Below are 16326 nucleotides of genomic sequence, written 5' to 3'. Positions count from 1 at the left end.
TCTGCCCTTCTCTTCTCTCTCTCCTCTCTCTCTCCCTCTCTCTCTCCCTCTCTCTCCTCCCCTCTCTCCTCTCCCTCCTCTCTCTCCCCCTCTCTCCTCTCTCTCCTCTCTCTCCTCTCTCCCCTCCCTCCTCCCTCCCTCCTTCCATCCCTGCCTCCCCTCCTCCCTCCCTCCCCTCCCTCTCCTCTCTTCTCCTCCTCCCCTCCCTCTCCCTCTCTCTCTCTCCTCTTCCCTCTCCCTCTCCTTCCTTCTCCTCCCCCCCCAACCGCACCTTGACTGGTACCATATCTGTGTGCCAGGTGCCACATCCCCTTGGCCAGCAGCTACAGTGGAGAGTTCCCAACCTCAAGCATTTGAACCTCTCTCCTCTGCCTGAAGGAGTATACACCACCACCCTCCGCTGCTACCTTAGAAAGTTGATGTGCTCAGGCAATCTTCATCCAGTGGGAAATGGAAAACAGTAAATAAATTCCCAGTGTCCTTGTCCTCCCGTGGGGCATGGCTTGCCCACTGAGGTCCTGAGGCCGCCTGCTCACTGGTGCGGTTTCCATAGACTATTCTTCCTTCTCTGTCTCATCTTTCCTATTTCCTCACTTGTGCAATCTGAGATCACCTCCTGTGTGTTTGGTGTTTTGAGAAGCAGGTGCCAAGATGAGATGAGCTATGTGGAGAAATACCTGTGACCGCAGAAGAAAATGGAGTGAGGGAAGGTGGGAAGAAGCTTCCGACCACAATTCAGGACTCATGTGCAGGAGACAGGGAGGGAGGGGTAACTCCGCAGGAAGTCCCAGGCTGAAGTACAGTTCTCTTTTGTTTTGGTTTGGGGTTGTTTGGGTTTGTTTTGTTTTGTTGTTTTTGGTACCAGGTATTGAATTCGGGAGCCTTCAACCCCTCAGCCCCATCCCCAGCCCTTTATATGTTTTATTTTGAGACAGGGTCTTGCTAAGTTGCTCAGGGCCTCGCTAAATTGCTGAGGCTGGCCTTGAACTCACGATCTTCCTGGCACAGCCTCCCAAGCCCCTGGGATGACAGGCATGCGCCACCAAGCCCTGCTGAAGCCCAGTTCTAAGGACAAATACGGCTAATGAGTCAAAGTCACCTGGCAGTCCTCTGACATCTTGCAGGAATGAGCCTGCCTTAATGGCCCTGTTGGAAGCAGCCCTGGGGGGAAGTGTGACTTTGACTTGAACGTGGTGTTGGATCCAGAAGGGTGAGAGCAGTCAGTTGTACTTCCTGTGAGTCAGTTGTACTTCCTGTAGCAGAACAGCTGAGCATTGCATTTTCAGGACCACATCTCCCACATTAACACTATACCACACAATCTGCTTTTTGTGGTGATGATGGTGGCGATGATGGTGAAAGTGGTCGTGGCACCCAAACCAAGAATACTTGAGAATGAACCATATGTAGAAGACAGCAGAGTCGAAGGCTATCATTTGAGTCCCTGGATCCAGCCATTCCTGATGTCAGTGTCCGTTTCATCTTACGGTTAACTAAGTTGATATATCCCTTCTTTTTGTCTACTGCTCATGTATTTGTAGTTGATGTTTAAACTAGCTACAGTTGATTTTTCTTGACAACAACCAAAGATGTCCAGACTGGTACAGCCATCCTAGATATCAATTTTGACTAGTATTGATATGAAACTTATTGCTTCTCTCAGAAGTGGGAAGTCAATGCAGGTTGATTTCCCTAAACTTTTGTTAACAATAATCCTTGACCTTCATCTTTCTCCCTCCTCAGAATACCCAGTATGTTCTCCAACTGGAGCTCCTTGGGTGGGGGGGAACACATGCTTCTCCATGCATGGCTAGGTTCCTGATGAAATCTCGCCATCCTTCATGATTTGCAAAACAGACTGACAGTGTTACGTGCAAACAGTCTTCTCCTAGCAGGGTCAGGCATCCAAGGAAAGGAATCAAGAGGCTCAGAGACCCACACAACCCAGGACAAGCAGAGCAAGAAGATGTAGCCAAAGGGCTCGTTCCAGGGGTGCAGCCAAATAGACCTACCTAGAGTCAAAGGGATGCAACCAACTCAGAAGAAACATCAATTCTACAACATAAGTTTCCTTATCAGGGAGCTTATAGGGTAAAACAAATGCCCCTTATTTCTTCCTTTGTGACTTCAGATGGTCACTGCATTATTTGATTAATATTAGCCCCCCTCAAAAAAATATCACATTTGAATGTACAAAGAGCTAAACAGACAGCAAGAGGAAATGGGAGACGGAGGCACATAATTTTGTTCTTTAGCTTGATTGGGCACAAAGACCATATGGTTGTAAGAAATCAAAGAACATTTCTTCCAGTGCCCAGCCAGAGTGGGATGACAGAAGCCACATGCTCTTTGTACACAATGTCATTCTGCCTCGAGACATGTGCTCTTAAATTTGTGTCTCTTGGGAAAATAAGGATCCCTTCTTTTGAGCTGTAAGTAATTAACTTTCGTGTCTGAGTGGGTTTGTGTTGTATGTTGAACCCGTCCCCTCTGGGCTCTGAAGTTGGTGGCGAGGAACTGAAACATGAAGGCCTTTGGGCCTCCCCCCTGCCCAGGAGACTGGAAAGGAAGTTGGCGAAGGAGGATTCAGGTGAGAGAGCTGTGGAGGGAGACAGCAATCTTGGCCTGGCTCTCGGCTCTGTGGGTAGAGAAGGCTGGTTGGGGAAAAGGACCAACTCTTCCTTCTGAATTCCCGGGGAGTGGAGGTTACGTGAGGCCTTGCAATTTGTTGGCCGGAAGGATCTGTTCCAGCTGCCAGGCCACCGTTACCAATCCAAAAGTGCTTCTAAAAATGAGGCCAGAACCCACCTTAATGAAGCCTAATTGCCTCAGAGTTGTTGTTGGATTAATTAGCAATATTGCTAGGAGCCCATGTGCACAGGGTCAAGTAAAATTCATAGTGGGTCACATTTAAATAATCTCCCTCAATTCAATCCGTGTTTGTTCTGTCTGCTAAGCAGAGTCCTGGGCAGACCCAGTGAGACCAAAGGGACTGAAGTAGACATCAAAGGACAGGGGTTTTGAGCCAAATCCAAGTCATATAAGGTAAAAAAAATAATAATAATAATTTCTCCTCCTGTAAAATAAAGGGAATGGACCCAGTCGACTACCAGTATGCTTCAATTCTAAGACAAAGTCTATATTGTCTTTGGGAAGTTAAAATTCACAATAAGGTAAGGAAAATATCCATAGGAGAAAAGAAGAATATACTAATTCCATGAATGCAGTCAGTCATGAATGTTTATTGATCAGTCTCTACTATTAATGTGCCACAATGAACGAGCACTATACTAAAGACTGTAAGATAAGCGACCTTCAGACACTTAGAGACCACTAATGAAAACCATGAGCTGTTGAGAGCCACCTCCCAAGGGGCCCCAGCAAACTTCCAGCTGCCAGCTGATGATTGGCTCATAGCGGCCCCAGCAAACTTCTAGCTGCCAACTGATTGGCTCCTCTGCGGTGATGCCCATTGGGCTGTTTCCCCGCCCTTTCAGACCACGGAGCTGCTCATTGGGGGACTTTTTTAGGCTCCGCCCACACGACCCAGCCAATCGACCTCAAGAGCAGGAGGAGTGGGGGAGGTTGAGAGGCTTGTGGGAAGCCGGTGGTGGCAGTTGGGCTCTGAGGGTTTTCCTGAAGAGCTGTGTGGTGTGGTGTGTGTGTTCTAAAAATAAAGTTTGTTTCTTTTGACAAGTGGCTCCTGAATTGTGCCCAGCCAAACATTACTGTGCCATAATGAGCAAGCACTATACTAAAGATTATAAGATAAGCTGACCTTCAGACACTTACAGACCACTAATGAAAACCATGAGCAAATGCATAGTTCAAACAGGCACCGAGCAGGGAGTTGTCTGCCCTCAACTCAGGGAGTGGCTAAGAGTTGCCAGAGTAAAGTGCATTGTGCTGAGAAATGAAAAACAGAAAGAGAGAAAAATATCATCAAAGAATGAAAAACAGAATTTTGTAATGTGGTAAGACTGTCACGGAGAAAGCACGGGTAAGGCATGAAGGTGTATTCTGAGAGAGATGAGAAATGGGCAAGGAGAGGAGCACCAGAATGAGGTCACAGAAGAGCATCTTAGTTTGGAGCTAAATTCTGGAAGCCAAGAGAATCTCCTGAAGAAATATGACAGGAAGTCATCAGATTTGAATTCCTTGAGCACTAAGAGGCAGCGAGGAGATGAATTGCTGGAGGAGAAGGGTATACACATGGGAACCCATCAGGAAACTTTTATAGTCACTAGACAATCAATGGTTGTTGAGGGCCACAGCCAAATCGGGATGACACATGGCATTTTTGCCAGAAGTAGTGGTTGAGAGGTGACGCCAGCGAGCCATTAAGATGATGACTTTTGAGTTCTCACGGAGTTCCCGTTGAGTTCCAGTTGAGCTCTCACGGGGATTCCTGAAGAGTTCACGTTGGTTGGTGAAGTTCCGGTGGTGGGAGTTCCAGTTGGTGTGTGGTGTGTTCCTGGAGGAGCCGCGTGGGTGGCATTCGGGAGAGTTCCCGGGGAGTGTGCTGGTGGAGTTTGGAAATAAAGTTTGTTCCTGCTTGAGTGGCTCGTGATTTGTGCCCAGCCAGACTGCGGCAAATGGTGGTGGCCTCTCCCCAGACATGAGAATAGAGAGAAGAGATGTGATGGATGATGTTTCGATGGTAGGTATTGTAATGCTCCATGACTGACTAGATGTGGGAGATCTACAAGGTTAGGGGTCCATAATGGTTCCCAGAATTCATAGCTGGGTGTCTTGAAGAAATGGGTACCATTTACTGAGTAGACAATATGGCAGGAAGAAGTAATTTAGGTGGAGACTAGTTAGAGGAGGACGTGAGTCTGAGTCACATAAACTGATGGGTATCCTAAGACTCAGTCCCAGCAGGTAGCTAACAGTGTGAAAGATATCAATCTAGGTGGGAATTTGAACCATGAATGGAATTGGTGTTTTTCCCAGGAAGACTAGGAAGAGTAAGAAGACCAAAGTAATATTAAAGAGAGCCTCAAGGTCTAAAGAAAAGTCTATGGAGGACAATGAGGAAGATTGAACCCATAATTAGGAAGTAATCCAGGAGGACAGATAGTAAAAGGGTTTTAAGGAGTGGGGTCCAAAAGATGATACTCAGAAATGTATCCATTCCTGCTTTAGGTTGGGAGGGGTGTGTAAAGAATAGATAAAGGAAAGTTGGGTTCGATCAGTACACCCTGTAAGCATGTGTGAGATACCACACAGAGTCCCATTAATATGTACAAGAAGTAAATGTTTAAAGTACTTGTAGAAAGAATAAAAGAAAAGTATCTATTGGCTTTGGCTCCATGGAGTTCACTGCGGATCTTAGCAAGGGCTCTCTCTGTGGAGAGATGGAATTCAGACAGCAGGGCACTCAGCAAATCCTCCATCTGCGAGAAGTGCTTCAGGAAGAATAGGCAGCTCTTCCCAGCAGCTAAAATGTAAAATAGAGCAAATACCAGACTGCATCCCAAGAAGAATGAAGAAAGGTCTTGTTTTCCAATATGGCGGCCACGTGAGCTTGTTTTTAGATGGAGGAAAGAGTCAACGAAGAAGAGGTTGAAGATAAAAGAAGAGGTGCTAATTGGCAAGCAAAGTCCAGAATCCAAAACCAAGGTTGAGGGGCCCATGTTAAACAACAGGATTTCACATTCTCTGTAACAGGAAGTAAGGAAGAAGTTAAGACACATGAAATTTTAAATGCATTAACACAGCAAATCAGGGGACATCCTCTCCAAGAGCTCTTGGTTTTCTCAGGAAAGGACGGGATTGGGAAATGGTGGCAGTGTGAAGCAAGAGGTCAACTGTTGAAAGTGGTCACCAGTGGGAATGGGAGGAAGCATTGCCAAGGGACAGGGGTCATCCACAATCTCTGAGGGCCCATTTGGGATTTAGACCATGAATGTTGTAACACAACCAGCGTCATGAAGGAGGGGAGAGTCCAGTGGTTAGATTAGTCAACGATAAGTAGGAACAATGCTTTCTGCCCATATTCTGGGTCCCACTTCTGCTCCTTTCCCAATCCACCAAGTACTGGGAACTTGCCAGAAGCTAAACTGTGCTGCACTTATTGTTAAAATGTTCTCACTTGCCCCCAGGATATGCATTAGCTGGTTCACCCCCTCTGATCTCTTCAATAGGCAAGAAGTTTGGCAAAAACAAAAAATGGATGATATGCCAGAATACATTCTATTGTCATGTATAACTAAACTAAATAATTTTTTTTTTAAATTGAAGGGGAAAGTATTGGGGAGTGATATTGGCCAAATTATATTATCATATTGTGTGCATATATGAATATACAGCAACAAATCTCATAATTATGAATGCACCAATTTAAAAAATGTGGGGAAAATATCGAAGCCAGACATGATGGCACATGCCTGTAATCCCATTGACTTGGGAGGCTGAGGCAGGAGTATTGCAAGTTTGAGGCCAGCCTCAGCAACTTAGTGAGGCCTAGTCTCGAAATTTGGAAAAAAAAAAAAGAGGATTTGGCATATAGCTCAGTGGCAAAGTGCCTTTGAGTTCAAGCCCCAGTACCAAAACAAACCAACCAACCAAAAAGACAAATTGAACTTTTAAAATTACTTAGTAAAACACATTTATTGTAGAAAACGCATCTAAACATAAAGAATTAAAATAAACACATCAGTAATCCCAAAAGTAAGAGATAAGTGTAGTCAGTATGTTGAGTATTCCTGCAAAAAAGAGAGGGGTGGGGGGGAGGAGACAGACAGACAAAGAGTAGATAGATGATTGACAGATACATAGATACAGAGATAGAAGAAATAAGAACACAAATGTGGAAGCTAGTTTGTTAATGTCAAAACTTAACAAGAGGGGCCTGGAGTCATGGCTCAGTGGTAGAGCGCTTGTCTGGCATGTGTGTGGTCCCAGGTTTGATCCTCAGCCACCGCATATAAATAAATAAAAGATCCATTGACAACTAAAAAAAATGTTTAAAAAAAACTTAACAATAGATAAAGAGTATGCCGGTGGGTTTGTACTCTTCTTTCCATTTTTCTATAAGATTGAGACAGATGAAACTTAACTAAAAAAAAATGAATCACTCTAAATTCGTTAAATAGCCATAGTACAAACTTTGGGACCACTGCTCTATCGTATAGAAAGTCCTTGTTTTGGCAGGTAAATAGTATTTTTCCTTGATTTCTATTGATGTTGATTTTCTCCCATTTTTTAAACATTTCTTTGACCAGTTATATGAACTCCCTTGAGCTATTAATCTCATGGTGAATGATTATTTAAAAAAAAATGGGGTCTACCAGTTGGCCCAATTTAGTTTTTTCTCCAGATTGTTGTCTGGGACTTGTTCTGGTTTCTAGGAAATGGGCCATAGGAAGACTGTCACTCCTAGAACGTCTTGACTTACTGTCAGTGTCTTGCCACAGCTCATGTTAAAGTACATCCCACTAATGGACCAGAACAAACACTGTGCCCAGCAGGTCTCATTCTGAGCCCTGTGGATGACCAAGCACTTCTTGGTTCATCTTGGTGACGTTCTGCCAACCCCTCCACATAGTCTGACAATTCCTCTTTCAGTGGATCTTTCTTTTTCCTGTTCCCCTGAAGTGTGATTTGGTAGAATATAGGGCAATTGTAAAATGTAAATTGCCAAAACACATTATTTGGGCAGAAAATAACGATGACAGAGTCAGTGAGTGCTGTTTCCCCACAAGAAGAACACGTCACCGTCCATGGGCAAAGAGAGGAAAGCCCCTGCTAAGTTCCAATCACTCGTCCATGGGTTGAAACGGACACTTACTAAGGGTCTGCACTGCGACAAAGCTGTGCTGGGTTTGCAGGACACAAAGAGCCATGATCATCTCCTCATCCATCAGGCAGCCAGGAAGGGCCTGGGGTGGGAGAAGCCCTCGGCCTGGTCCCCTGGAGTGTGAGCAGCCCACCCACTGTCCCAGGGTGCCGTACGAGACATGTCATACTTCATGTACACTGAGGCAGGATAAGGATTAGAAACGTAGAGAAGTCGGATTATTCCCAGAATATTGACAGCTTCACCGACACTTACTAGGTCCTCGCTTCTGTTCTCAGTACTGTCCACATTACCTCCTTTCCTCTGCAGAAGAACCCATGGGGTGTAAAACACTATTGGATTTTTTCATAGACACAGAAGCTAAAACAAACAAAGGTAAGTTTGTGTGGCTAGGAAATGACTTCCAGGATTCAAAGCCATACAATCTGGTTCCAGAAAATGTGTTCTTCCCCCCCTCTTTTTTTTGGGGGGGTGTATATATATGTTTTATATGTGTGTGTATAAACTATATATATTCATATATATATATAACATACCTATGTGTACACATATAACATATATAATATATACATATTTTATACAATATATGTTTTATTGATGCAGTAGAATATTGGGGTTCATTTTGACATAATCGTGCATGCATGGAATACAATTTGTCCCACTGCCATCCCCAGTGCTTCCTCTGTCCTACGCCTCCTCCCTCCACCTCCTTCCCTCCCTATTCTTTACTGGTCTTCTAATTATTTATGTTTTAAATTGGTGCTTTACAGATATACATAAAGGTGAATGAAATTCGCTGTGATATATTCATGCATGCGCAGAGCATAGTTTGGTTAATTCCACTCCACACTGCCTCCCTGTTACGTCCTTCCTCCCTCCCCTCTGATCTCCTTCCTCTGCTCCACTGATCTCCCTTCCATCTTCATAGGATTTTCACATGCACCCCTTTCCCCCCCTAATTTTGCCCTAGCTTCTGCATGAGAGAGAAAATGTGCTGCTGATCACCATGCTGTTCTGCTCCATCAAGATAGAAGCACCATACACTGTGATACATTTTGCAACATAAATATGCCTAAAATGCTTGTGCATAAACAGAGGGATTGATCATTTCTTCTGGGAGAACTGAAAAGTTCACCATAAAAACCCTTAACACTGGCTGATAGGAAACAATCATGAATGACGTTTACTGGACTTCCAAATAATGTTTTGGAGAATAAAGAAGTCAGAGCGCTTGTTCCAGTTAATGATCATTATGGCCAAACTGTAACCTCCCACTAGAGGGAGTGACGTGTGAATAACATGTCCACAGAGACCTCAGGCTCCCAGGCCAGACCCCAGCCTGCAGTCCTGGCTCAAATTGTACCTTTGTTCCCAGACTTGTTGTGTATAGGTCTGTTGCTGAACTTTCCATGTGAAGTTCAGCCTGCATTTGTTTTTTTAGGTTTCTAGGACATGAATTTATTGAATTTGTATTGACTTATTTTTCAAATAAGAAATTTTGGTCAGGATTTGGTAAATTGAAAAGGTAAAGAATAACCTGCTCCAATTTCTTATTGAACTACTATATTCTTCATTGTCACAAAAATTACTTGAAATCAGAGTTGAACAAGTTACTCATTTGCTTAAAAAAAAAAAAAAGGAGTAGCTTCCGCATATCAGAGAAAACATTTGTCCTTTGACATTTTGGGACTGGCTTATTTCATTTGACATGATACTCTAGTTCCATATACCAGCATATGCCATAATCTCGTTCTTCTTTATGGCTGAGTAATATTCCACTGTGTATATATTTCTTTATCCATTCATCTGTTGAAGGGCACCTAGGTTGGTTCTATATATTGGCTATTGTGAATTGTTTTCTCTGATATTCAGAAGCTAATCCAAGTAGTGGAGAGGGACAAAGAGATAAAGAGAAAGGGAATAAAAGGGAGAACGAATTTCATCAAAATAGAAGAAAGATCAGTTAAGTAGATGAAGGGGATTGAGGAGGAGGAAGAAGAGATGGGGAAAGGGAAGAATTATGCAATGAATCTGACCAAACATTGTATGTCCATGCATGGATGTGGCACCGTGGGTCCAGCTGTGGGTGTGTCCACAGGACACTAATTAAAAAAAAAAAAGTAAAGTGTAAATGGATTGAAGAGGAATCAGTGGAGTGGAGGGAGGGGAGAAGAGGCAGGGAGAATGCCTGGGGACTGAATTGGAGTGGGTTTTATTTCATGCATCTGTGATAATGTCAGATGGTATCGTGGTGGTATATATAACTAAAAAAAAAAAGTAAAAAAATTTTTTTTAATTTTAAAACCTCCAGGAATCCCACATAAAAGTTCACATTCAACCCCTTTGTCCAATGGGAAAGACTTGCCTAATACGAGGCGCATCCTTCCAACTTCTCTTCCCATCTTTTCCTCCAACAAATGCCAGCCTTCAGCTACACCACATTTCCATTTTTCTCCCAATGTTTCATGCTACTTTTTTTAAGTTTTTATAATTTTTATGTTCTCTCTCGTTAAAGTGCCTCCCCCCCCCCCTTACAAGGGACCAAACCCAGGGCCGAGCACTTGCTAAGTAAGCACTCTGTCACTGAGCTACATCCCCAGCACCCCCCATACCCATCCCCACCTTTAAAATATTTTTTTTTGTTTTTGAGACAGGATCTTGCTAAATTGCCCAGTCTGGCCTTGAACTTGTGATTCTCCTGCCTCGGCCGGTAGATGGGATTACAGGCATGCACCACCATGCTGGGCTCTTAGACTGTCTTTCTCCTAAGTATACAGATAGTACTATCTATCAGCTATTGATACATCAATACATACTGTTAAAGACACCTCCTGAGAGAAGTCGTCCATGGCCCCTTTCTCTCACATCTTGGAGAGGTTCTATCAGACTTCTCTGTGCTTCTTTGCTCGGTGTATCTATACCTATACAGCTGCACACCTGTGTCTGTATGTAGATGTGAGGTGTGTCTGTGCATGCATATGCCTATGTACCTTAGCACTGAGGCTGAGAGCACCCATCAACATTTGTTGAATTAACATTTCTAAGAAAGTGCAGACACAGCAGGAAGAAAATAAAATCTTACTCAAATAAAAACGGGGCTTGAGAACTGAGCATGGGGGGGGGGGGGTTGGGGATGGGGGGGAGGAAGAGAAAAACATAAACCAAAACTGAAGATTTTCCTAAAAGCTCACAATGAGTGAACGGCTCAATTGAAAGAGACTGTGAAACGCGGAGAGAGGGAGACACATTTTACCTTAATGCCAGCCCTGGGCAGAAGGGAAGATTGCTTAGATGTGGTGGAGAAGGTGCAATTGTAGTAACAAAGTGAAAGAAATTTAGCTTTGAAACAAGGGATCCACAGTGAAAGAAGAGTTAAAATATTTATAAGGATAAAAGCAAGTGCTACATTATACACTAACTGACGGGCCATGCAGTCTTGGAGCAAATCTCTGGAGTGAGGCTTTTGAAGTTCTCTCTGAAGAGGTGGAGTGAGCACATACAGGCTGAGGCTGCCTCTCTCCCCAACAAAATCGAAAACTCTCCTCTAACATTGTACCTATTTGTCCTTGCTGGCTGCAGCAAATCCTTTGTCTGCTAAGCTTTTTTTAAAGAAAGAAAGAAATAGGAAAGAGAAATCCTATTTAACTAACTTTCAGAGGTTATCTCCTGATAATTGAGCTCAGAAGGAGGCAAGCTGCCTCTTCTTTGCCAAGGTCACGGGTGACTCCTGGCCAGACATCAGGCAAAAGGGGCAGGAGTTCAAGGCAGGGTAAGTGGCCCTCTCCATCATGGCTGCTTCACAACCGTTTGAAAGAGATGGCTTTCTTCATGCCCTGCCTAATCATCTTCAGAGCCAAGGGGAGGACAGCTGAGATTGCAACCTCAAAAGAGAATCCAAGAAAAAGCGACCCATCCTGGGCCCTAGGGAGGCTGAAGCTGCGAATCACAGAGATACCACCTGCAGCTCAGGGTCACCAAAAGAAAAACCAGGCAGCAGTGTCACTTATAGGGAGAACGGGTGTCACTTATAGGGTGGACGGGTGCAAATGAAGTCGATCTGAGATATAATTGCCAGAGAACCAGCCCCACCATCTGGTTCATTCCATTAAGCTCCACCCACATCCCCATTCACAGAGGAGTTAGCATAAAAAAATGGAAAATAATGTTCTTTGTTTACTGAAGGGAATTGGAGGAACGAGAGACGGGTCAGCGAGAAATGAAAGACGGAGACCAGGCAGAGATCCACAGGAGAGTTTATCGTCAGAGCTGATGAATGAAGGCCACCTCTCCATTGATGGACAGAGGCAATACAGGCTTGGGTTCTGGGACTCTTATGGGGGAGGCTCAGAGCTGGGCGGGTCCTAATGCAGGTGGTTAAGGGTGGGGTTGGTATGAGGGAGTGATGAGCCTTTCTCAGAAAGGCCCTTGGGTGGAAAAACAAAACTTCTTCCTTAAAATGGCAGCTGTCACTTAAGACGGCCGATGCTAAGCAAGGACCTTATATCCCCTCCACCCGACTTGTATTGTTTGTTTTGTTTTTATTGGCCCCTTAGAGAACAGGGACATAGGTCAATCTTCTGTAACTGCTTCCTGCTGGGAAGGGGCAGCATTTGAATCCCTCATTAGCGACATGGGATGTCATTGGAACAATGACGGAGGTTGAGTGGTGGTGGAATGCTGTCCCCCGGTGCCCCAATTTTTAGTGAGGGATTGGTGTTCTGCTATCCTTCAGCCGAGGAGAGCTGTGGTTTCCAGAGTCCAAGGTCCTGTTGGAGTTGTTTTATCTTGTCCTTCACTACACCAGATTGATTGACATAAAAATAGCATTCCTCCCGTACGTACAGACAAAGTCCGCCTTTTTCAGCCCTAAGGAGATCAAGGCCCCTTGGATTCTGCAGAACCACAGCAGCTAAAGAATCCAGCTGGGGTTGTATGGTTAGTATGGTTTGAGCCAGTTGCTGTGAGTCTCCTTGAAATTGCAATAATAGTAGTCCCCCTGGGAGGGAAGGGCAGAACGAGGGAGGAGGGCAAAAATGAAGAAGGGAAGGATGGTTCTCATGTTCTGCAGCGTCCTCGTGGTCCTCAGAGACTGAAGGAAGACTGGGGGTTCCAGCCTTGGAGAAACGCAGCTTGAGAGGGCCTGTGGGTGGAGAAAACCATTTTAAATGGGAATTATGAACCCCATATGGGATGCCCTCAAGGTGGGCAGCCAAGGGAGTGGTAACAATGACCCAAGAGGGTCCAGTCCATTTTGTAGACAGATGAGAGGAAGAGAGAGGCCTGTTGGGGGCGGGGGGGCGTTAAAATGTATATGAAGGGAAAAGGAAAGCATAGCCCCCAACTTTGTGAGGATGTCCCTTCCCATAAGGGAAACAGGACACTGTGGAATGACCAAAAAAGGAGTGAGTAAAAATTAGCCAAAAGTGTAAACAAGGCTAGGTGTCTGTAAGGGTTGGTAGTAGGCCCCCAGAACTCCCTGAGGACTGACTATGTAGCCCCAGTGTCCAGGAGGAAGGAGACAGGCCCACCTGAAATGCACAGAGTTACCCTGGGTTTCCACAGAGTGAGGTTGTGGTCGGGTGGTGGGGACCTGGGCCTCATAAGTCCTCTGCAGCCAGTCCTAAGAGTTGGGAAGGGGAACCAGAAGGGCCACTACAGGCTCAGGGACAGTCGATGTATGATATCTCTTTCCATTTTCCCAAACGCTCACAATAGTTGAAAAGATTCCCTGATAGTATTGGGATCTAGAGTGCCCTTAAGCAGCCATTTAGAGTCATTATCCAAAGGATATTGAGGCCAGATCTGATTGCAAATGGATAAGTTTTGGGGGTTTTAAGTCCCAGGTGAGAGAGAGAGAGAGACCCTAGGTTAGCCAGGAGGCAGCCTCGGGGACTATAGGAGGGAATGGAGGAGAAACAAACCATGGTGAGATGTAGGAGGTGAGTTTAGAGGTGGGACGTCCCCCAGTCTCTAGTATCACCTGGCCAAGAGGACGGTTATGCTCAGGGGTTCATCACCACCGCTGGGCAAGCGTTGGGGACAGGAGCCCATAGAGACACTTGGGCACCCGGCCGGGACTCTGTAGGGGCAGAAGCCATAGAGATTAACCCAAGGACGAGAGGTCTCACCAGGAACAACTCCCAATCACCCTCAGTGGTTTTTCTCAAAACCCAGGACCCAAATAAAAGGCCACCTATAGACCCAGTTAATAGTAGGGACCATCCGCAGCTGTGAAAGCAGTGGCTGGGAGTGCCCCTGACCACATGGTAACCCTGGGAGTGCCAGATCACTTCCTGGGACCCATAGGTCATTTAGGTGGACCAGAGACAGGGGTCTTACCTGAAATGTCTGGTGGTGGGTGCAGAGAGGGAGTTCGGCAGAACGGAGGGCCTGGTGCCATGATGGAATCTGTATCAGGGCCCTGGGGACACTCAGTGACCCTCGAAGAAGGGAGCAGGCACACCAGGGAACCCAAACCCCGTCTCGGTACCAAAATGAAGGGAAAGTGAGAGAAATGAAAGACGGAGACCAGGCAGAGATACACACGAGAGTTTATTTGTCAGAGCTGAAAAATAAAGGCCATCTCTCTATAGGAGAGAGAGGCAATACAGGCTTGGGTTCTGGGACTTCTATGGGGCAGGTTCAGGAATCAGAGCTGGGCGGGTCCTAATGCAGGTGGTTAAGGGTGGGGTTGGTGTGAGGGAGTGGTGAGACTTTCTCAGAATTGCCCTTGGGCGGGAAAGGGAAGCTTTTTCCTTAAAATGGCGGCTGTCACTTAAGATGGCCATCCAGATGCTAAGCAAGGACCTTATATTTTCAATGTCCCAGGGACTTTGACTTATTTTATTTTTACTTGGTTTTCACAATAACCCTGTCAAAGAGGAATGATTATCTTCAGTTTCTAGTAAATTCTCAGAAAAGTTACCTGTTCAATGTCACGTAACCAAGAAGTAGAGGGTCTGGATTTGACCGTAGGGCGCTTCATTTAAGAAATATGTCTTGACAGGTGTGGTGGTGCACGCCTGTAATCCCAGCAACTCAGGAGGCTGAGGCAGGAGGTTCACAAGCTTGAGGCCATCCTCAGCAATTTAGCAAGGCCCTAAACACTTATCAAGACCCTGTCTCTAAATAAAAACTAAAAAGGGCTGGGGATGTGTCACGGGCAATCACTGAGGGCCTGTTTAGGATTTTAGACCATGAGTGTAACAAAACAACCGTCTCAGAAAGGGGTGGAGACTCCAGTGGTTAGGTCAGGCAAGGATAAGTAGAAGCAACACGTTCTGCCACTATTTGGAGTCTGGTCTCTGCTCTTTCTTGAATCCACCAAGCACTATGGCTAAGTGGCCCCTGGGTTCAATCACCAGGAACTGTATTATACTATCTGTATCCTCTCAGTCCAGATAAGAAAGATATGAAGCTAAGAGATACCATCTTACAGTCTCAGTGAACTCCAGCCTGGAAGAGAAAGAGGCTCACAAAGAATTACAGTATAAGGCAGAATATTGAGTTAAAATTAAAGTTAGCACTAAGAACAAAGACTAGACCTATCTTCAGGGGTGGGATCCTGAAAGAATTCTGAAGTGGGACACCTCCAGAGAGGCGTCACCTTGCTGTGAAGTCCCAGCCTAAACCTCAGATCTTTCAACCCCGTACAACGAATCTCGGAGAAAACCTGAGGGTTTACTACCAAGAAACCCAAGTGCAAACGCAGAAGAAAGAAGAGAGAGAGAAGCTGTTGGATACCCTCCCTCACAGGGATGGTCCCTGGTCTTCGTTGCAGAGAGAAAGAAAAGAAAGACCACCACCCTGCGCAGGTGTTTTAGAATGGCCACGCTCCCTGGTGCCAGTCACCCAATCACAGTGTGGATACTAATGAATCTGATTAGGACCCGCTCGGCTCTGAAGCTTGGGGGGTCACAGGGGAAATAACAAAACTGGGAAAAACTTTCCATCCCCTAAAGTACCCAAGAAATGGAAATGAAAGAGGTTCTGTCGTTTGGGAAATGAGAAATTCAGTCTCACAAGGTGGAGACTAAGAATTGGAGGCAGCATCAATCCATGAATGGATTAAGACAGTGTGGAGTTTTACTCAGCCGTGAAGAAGAATGAAATTAGGGCATATGCAGGAAAATGGATAGAGCTGGAGAACATCATGCTAAGTGAAATAAGCCAGGCTCAGAAAGTCAAGGGTGGAATGTTCTCTATCACAGGCAAAAGCTAAAGCCAAGTAAGGGGACATGGGGCGGGGAGAATGGGTCAGGTTTCCTAAGGGATACAGGGAACCTCAGTGGAGTAGAAGATGGAGGGGAAGGGAGAAGGGACAGAAAAAGGGAGGAAATTCAGAATGAATTTGATAGAATGACATTATATGCATGTAGAAATATATGACAGGGGATTTTATCTTTATGTATATCTGTAAAGCACCAATTAAAAATATTAAATGAGTGGGAGGTATGCCAGTGGGGTAGAAGAAATAGAATGGGGGAGGGGAGGGGAAGGGAGGGAAGGGGAGGGGGAAGGGA

The 16326-nt window shown here is 45.3% G+C and overlaps 1 long non-coding RNA gene across 1 annotated transcript in view; it reads left to right on the top strand.

Annotated features, from left to right (window-relative positions):
- LOC125612279 overlaps positions 1-16326 on the top strand; it is a 24787-nt gene that overhangs the window by 4860 nt on the left and 3601 nt on the right. The window contains exon 2 of the long non-coding RNA XR_007342574.1: positions 15877-15886. This is a non-coding gene — a long non-coding RNA (uncharacterized LOC125612279). The remainder of the gene's footprint in view (positions 1-15876; positions 15887-16326) is intronic.

Source organism: Marmota marmota, unplaced genomic scaffold, assembly GCF_001458135.2.
Source record: "Marmota marmota marmota unplaced genomic scaffold, marMar, whole genome shotgun sequence".
NCBI classification, from domain to species: Eukaryota; Metazoa; Chordata; class Mammalia; order Rodentia; family Sciuridae; genus Marmota; species Marmota marmota.
Note: the sequence above shows the minus strand (reverse complement) of the source record. Positions and strands in the feature narration are given on the sequence as shown.